Source organism: Camellia sinensis, chromosome 5, assembly GCF_055761805.1.
Source record: "Camellia sinensis isolate YWXY chromosome 5, ASM5576180v1, whole genome shotgun sequence".
NCBI lineage: Eukaryota > Viridiplantae > Streptophyta > Magnoliopsida > Ericales > Theaceae > Camellia > Camellia sinensis.
This window is the reverse complement of record NC_138965.1, coordinates 84,078,197-84,084,836: the sequence shown is the minus strand read 5'-3', so window position 1 is coordinate 84,084,836 and position 6,640 is coordinate 84,078,197. Positions and strand designations below refer to the sequence as shown.

The 6,640-nt window shown below is 37.7% G+C and overlaps 1 protein-coding gene across 4 annotated transcripts in view; it reads right to left on the bottom strand.

Annotated features, from left to right (window-relative positions):
• Positions 1 to 6,640, bottom strand: part of CNX2 (cofactor of nitrate reductase and xanthine dehydrogenase 2) — a 38,938-nt gene continuing 32,298 nt past the window's right edge. For 2 of the 4 annotated variants that reach the window (XR_003629504.2, XR_003629503.2), the window contains exons 7-8: positions 404 to 682; positions 1 to 146 (exon numbers count right to left, since the gene is read on the bottom strand). The gene's annotated coding sequence lies outside the window, so the exon portion shown is untranslated. The remainder of the gene's footprint in view (positions 147 to 403; positions 683 to 6,640) is intronic. The other 2 variants (XR_003629505.2, XM_028203429.2) reach the window with 1 other exon arrangement.

Here is a 6,640-nt window from a genome sequence, read left to right as displayed (position 1 = left end):
TTTATTATTGTTTTTCTTTCTATGTGTATCTATCAGGTGATATCAACTGATTGCAACAATGAATAGCTCCAGATCTTCTTTGCACCACCAAATTAGACCTCCAAGCACGTAAAGGAGATCCAAATGAAAAATTATCATTGCACTTTCTGAAACAATAAAAAATTAAATCAAATTTGCATAAAACAAATAAATAAATAAAAACTCACAACAACAACAAAGGAGAAAAATGACAGAGACAACGGCAGATTAGGACCTTAGAAATTAAATTGAGTACGCATAACATAAGATGACAGGTGAAAGTATTACATTTATGTAGTTAACTTAAAAAGGCATTCAACAGAACTGGAATCATCCAAAGTGTAGTTTAATAGACCTTCCACAAAATTCCTTAGGGAAGAAATACCTATGTGTAGGAAAACATCGGTGATCCGCAATTTTGATGAACAACATCCACAAGCTACGCTAGGGATTGGTGTTGTGACATTGCCGCCATTCCTAGAGAAGCAAATGATTGTGCCGATAGCTTGGCCAAGGTGGCTTTAGCTTCACAGTCACATAACCAAGTCCTGTGAAGTGCTCTGACGAGTTTAGGCCAAAAGCTATGGCAGGAGAAGCAGCTTGTGGGGGCTGTGGGTTCCTCTATTACTTAGTTTCTTTCTTCTTGTTTTTGGCTTCAACCTCCCTTGTACCAAAAAAAAAAAAAAAAAGAACCATCGGTGACAAAAGCAGTTTTGATAACACTTTGGGGGATTTGTTTCAATATTAGAGAAAATCCATCTAGTGGTGGAAAACTCAAACTTCTGCACTACCAGAACTCTACCTTCCTTAAAGCAAACCATCGGAACACCAATTATTTAGATTTCTATTTCACAAGGATATAATAACATTTTGAAAGTAAAAAGAGGTATAAAGCAGAAAAGCACATCATCAATATTACCTTAATTCAGTACATGATGCTTAGATACTTTGGAATCCTCAGTTTTCTGGATCATGCTTGGCAGGGTTTTGAGCTTACTGGTTGTTAAAAGGGGGTTATGTGGTGGGTGGGCCTAACCTAGATGAACGGGTGTATGGCTGAGAATAAAGAAATTTTGATTCCAAGGGTTGAACATCAACAGTTCTACCTCTCAAAGATTAGCAATGTACTAGGAACAATCAAGAGGGCAATATCCCCAAGTTAGTGTTGTTTACAGACAATACAGTTTTAGTTGATGAAACAAGAAGAGTAAATTTTAAGCTAGATTTGAAACTGAGACTTTAGAATCTAAAGGATTTAGGTTAAGTAGGACTAAGACAGAATACATGGATGGAGTGTAACTTTAGCAAAACTTGAAATATGGATGAAAAAGTAAAACTAGATGGGCAACAAATACCTAAGAGAGGCCATTTTCGATAATGTGGGTCAATTATTCATAAAGATGAAGAAATTGAGGAGGATGTGGCTAATAGAATTAGAGTGGGAATCAAGTTGATGAAAAAATTTCATAGGATTTTTAAGGCATGTTAGGATGTATGTTATTGAATGTTGGACAATTAAGAAAACGAGTGTAGTTGATGTTTAGATAGATGAGTGGTATTATAAGAAAAGATAGAATAAGAAATGAATCAATTAGGAAGAAGTTAGAAGTAGTACCCATATGGCCCATGTGCATCGTAATCCAATAATGAGTGATATGATCCATGTGGAAGGTAAAAAAAATATTTGAGGAAGGCCAAGGAGAACATGAGTTGAGGCAATTAAAAATGACAAATACAGTAAACTTAACTAAGGATATGACCTTGAATAAAATCAATTGGAGCAAATGGATAACCAAAAGAAATTAGGACAAATCTTGTTGAATTTATTGGAGTTGAGTTGTAGATCTAATAGACGATAAGTATTTAGATAGGAGCTTAGTTTTGTTCTGCTTCTATTTTTTCTGTGTGCATATAGATCCCTTATCGTGTTTCATTCTACATCAGTTTGTTCCTTTTGAAAACTTGTTAAGTCAAAATGTGCTATCTATGTCTCTTATGAGTTTGTTTGAGATTTTTAAGCTAGCTTCACAGCTACAAATGTTAAAATCATGAATTTACAGAGTCTACCAGAGAATTTTACTATTCCGGAATACAGATACAACTATGTGTGAAAATATTAGGGTATGTTTGATTTAGTTTTATAATTATGATTTGAGTGCGGAGTTGCATTTTGAGTTTTTAGTTTTTAAATTATGATTTAAAAAGAGAAAATTTGTTTGATTATGAGTTTTGAAAATAATTTTGGGATGATTTGTAATTTTTTTATTTATTTATTTTTTGATTGATTGATTGATGTATAGAATGTAAGAGAATGTGATAGAAGAGATGAGAGAGAAAAAATGATTGATTGATTGATTAATAATAATAATAATAATAATAATAATAAGAGATAAGATGAGTTTTAAAAGTAATTTTGAGTTGTATTTTAAAAATATGTTTGGTTAACATGTTATATCCAAATCATGATTTAAAAACAGAGTTGAATTTTGAAAAATAAACCAAACGCTACCTTAGTGTATCTATATATATGTGTGAGGACATATTTTTGGGTAGTCCACGTGGCCGAGATTGTTAACCGAGGTACTACGTGGGTGGACCATGATGCCGAAATATGGTGCAATAATAACAGAATCTCAGATATTTGGATAGAGGACTAGAGTCCTAGATGACATCAAACTACCTATTTGGATAGAGATGGCACTCTTGAGAAAGTTCATCTTAATTTGAATAGTGTGAGTTGTGATAGATGTTATCCTTGTAAATGATAGAGTCCCATGAAGTAAGACTTCTAGGAGAAGTTGGACACTGACCACTATAACAGTGAGGCACCCTCATGGGTCTCATGGGTCTAAGGTATGCTTTTTATGTTCTGTCTAGTGAGTTAAGCACTATTGGTTATCTTTGAGAGATATTTGATTATTGACTTAAGCGTCGGAGTGCCCCCGGGTTGACGAACCACCGCGATAATTCTCACCTTCTAGTTACAGGTTGTTCGAGCTTAATCTATTCTACCGGTGCTCTCCAGCTGAGTTCCCCCTTTGGTTGTGTAGTCGAAAATCAACACCCACAATTTGGCGCCCTCTGTGGGAACTTAGTTAGAATAGATGGCCATCATCGTGCTAGATCAACATATCGGCAACGACTAGTTTAGTGAAGATGGAGAATGTGTCGACATCAACAGAATGAAAACCCTTTCAAAAGGGATGTAAAGACAGGGGGCATGAGCGCTCCCAAGGAGATGACTTTCAAGTATAGAAGGATTAGCCGAAGTGAACAGATTCCGGATCCCAGATCCTAGAAGACACAATCTCGGCCTAGATGATTAGGTTCGAGAAGACGAGCTCAGATCCCAGATTCTAGATCCCGGATCCCAGAAGAGATTTTCTTGGCCTAGATGATTAGGTCCAAGAAGACGAGCTCAGCCTAAGTGAGCAGATCCCAGATTCCAGATCCCAGATCCTAGAAGACAAGATTTCGGCTTAGATGATTAGGTCTGAGAAGAGAAGAGCTCAGCCTGAGTAAGCAGATCTAAGATTCCAGAAGACACGATCTCAGCCTAGATAATTAGGTCCGAGAAGAGAAGAGCTCAGCCAGAGTGAGCAGATCCAAGATTCTAGAAGGCAAGATCTCAGCCTAGATAATTAGGTCCGAGAAGAGAAAAGCTCAGCCTAAAGTGAGCAGATCCCAGATTCCACAAGACAAGATCTTGGCCTAGATGATTAAGTCCGAGAAGAGAAGAGCTCAGCCTAAGTAAGCAGATTCAGACTGAAGGCGGCCAGGTTCTGCCTGTCAGCAGAAGGTCATCTATACAAAAGGGTTTTAACTGGACCTCTATTATGATGTGTACATCCTTCCCAGGTTAAAGACTTTTTATATAAGGTCCACAAAGGAGTATGTGGAAGCCATGCAGAGGGCAAATCCCTTGCCCATATAGCAATATCTCAGGGATTCTTTTGGCCTTACATGCAAAAGAAAGCTGATGCCTATGTAAAAAAACGTGAAAATGTTGTTGAAATCCACCTGCAACGTGCGAGAGAACAGCAATTCGGCTGGGGGCATACCAGCAACAACTTGCTAGGGCTTACAACAAGGTGGTCAGCCCAAGAGAGTTCAAGGTTAGGGACCTCATCCTGAGAAAGGTTGTCGGCAATAAGAAAGATCATAGGGAGGCCAAACTTGGCCCAAATAGAATCATTTCGGTTGCCGGCAATGGGGCATATCGGCTGAAGTAATAATAAAGTGCTAGTTTGATTTTTGTGAATTTGAAATCTGAGCGATAGGACCGACCAATCCTATAACGATGTTTCTGAATGAAACATAATGAACAACTTAGACTTATTATATGGAAGAGTTGAATTATACTTGCATATAAGTTGGCGATATTTCTGAATGAAACATGACGAATAACTTAGACTTGTTATATGGCAGAGTTAAATTATACTTGCATATAATAGAGTTGAACTAAGTTTGAGATGTTTCTGAATGAAACATGACAAGTAACTTAGACTTGTTATATGGTAACGAGAAACTTAGATTTATTATATGATAGAGTTGAATTATACTTGCATATAATAGAGTTGAACTAAGTTGGCGATGTTTCTGAATGAAACATGACGAGAAACTTAGACTTATTATATGGCAGAGTTGAATTATACTTGCATATAATAGAGTTGAACTAAGTTGGCAATGTTTCTGAATGAAACATGACGAGTAACTTAGACTTTTTATATGGCAGTTGAATTATACTTGCATATAATAGAGTTGAACTAAGTTGAATTCACCTAGATTTGCCATGTCGGCAGAGTTAAACTCAGAATGGAACTAAGTTTGCTTTAGAGAAACCAAGGTTGAACACCTCGGCTAGTCTTTGTTTGAATCAGACTTCGGCGAAATTGAAGATGCATGCTTAACGTGAACATAAGTGACACTTGGGTTCACATTAGGGGGCAGGGAACAGGAATAAGGAATAGGCTTAACACCTGTTGAAATTTTTTACAAGTTGGAGCCAGCCGAGGTATCCAGATGAGGGGACACTCGAGTTGTTGGTTACCCGAGATTACCAACCAGTTCGTCAAACCTGGAAATATTGGACGGCAGTAAGTACAAGTAAAGAAACAATACTTGTTGAATGTTGTTTAAAGAATTTTTATAAAATGCCCGTTGGCCGAGATCACAGTAAAAGGTGAACTCCGAGGTAAGTTGGTCGGTGGCCAACTAAGGGTGTACCCGAGATGAAGTGGATCCGAGGTGGTACGTGTCAAATGTGTTCTAACCCGAAGTGATTACACAATTAAAGCATACTTGGGAGAAGTACAAAAATGTTCTAAGTACGGAATCATACAAGACAGTAAAGACAGAGACAAGCATTGAACACTTAGTCAAAAAAAGGACTTGCATTCAAAAAGACAACTTATTCATCTCGGCCCAAAGCAAAACAAGATATCAAGATGGAATCTGACTCCACCCTCAAATGATAGATACTACAGGGAAGGGCATATATGTCTCTCCAGGCATCATAGAATCCTCCTCCCCAGCCAACCTTAGATGAACGTCGGCTGGAATGAAGAATTCCTGACGAAAGTATTCTAGTTTATTGGAGAAGTTTACCCTCCATTTGAACATCCCCATGACCTCAGCAAAGGTGAATTTGGCAAGGAAAGTTGGACTATGTGGGTTAAAGACCTCGGCGAAACCCTAAGGACTGCTGAGTTATCAGTTTTAGGGTTCTGAGGAAGGTTTGGGGGCAAAATTTGTTTTAGTTTTCATAAATGTGAATTCTAGCAAATCCCAAACCTACGTCTATGCAAATGTACAGGATTCAGAGGCAGTAATCTACTAACAAGCAAGAACAGACAGAAGAAACAAGTCTCAAAAACATAAAACAGTGATCAAAGGCTTAAGAACACGAGCAAAATAGAGCATTGATAGATTCAGGGAATGAACAAAATTGATAGAATTTGATGACAGTGTGCTAGAAGATATGTGTCAAATACAGAAAAAAATGTGAAGATGGGCTCAAGAACATGAAGGACAAAATATGAGTCAAAGCAAGCGAAGGCATGTAGAACAATGGGATTCGAATATGAATACAAGATGGCAATGTAGATGCAGATACAGATACCGTATGTGATGTGTAACAATCCACAGAAGGAATATATTTAAAAAAAGTGGAGAACTGAAGTTAAAATAAAAGAAATCAAGGACTTACAAAGTGAAGCCGAGGAAGTAAATGCCGGAAAGGGATTCGTCGGAGTCAAACAACGTTATGATTGGAACAGAACTGCTGAGTGCACGCCAGAAGTGGTGACCAGAGTTGTAATAGGAATGAATGCTTCAAGAACAGCGATGATGGTTTGCAGAGGCCAATAGAGAGAGAGTCTAAAGGCACAAGTAGACACGAAATGAGAAAATGAAAAGGTTTTGCTAGAATTGGAAAAAGATGGCAAAAAGTTATGATTTCGATTCCCGACGTGCCCGCGCTGACATTAAGCAGCGGGGGGCAGAACTTATGCGACACAATAAGGACGTGATTGGTATGCTCCAATATGATGATGATCTTGATTGAGAAGTGCGATTTTAGTTGAGATATTGATCTCGGTTGAGATGTTGAAATTGGATAAGG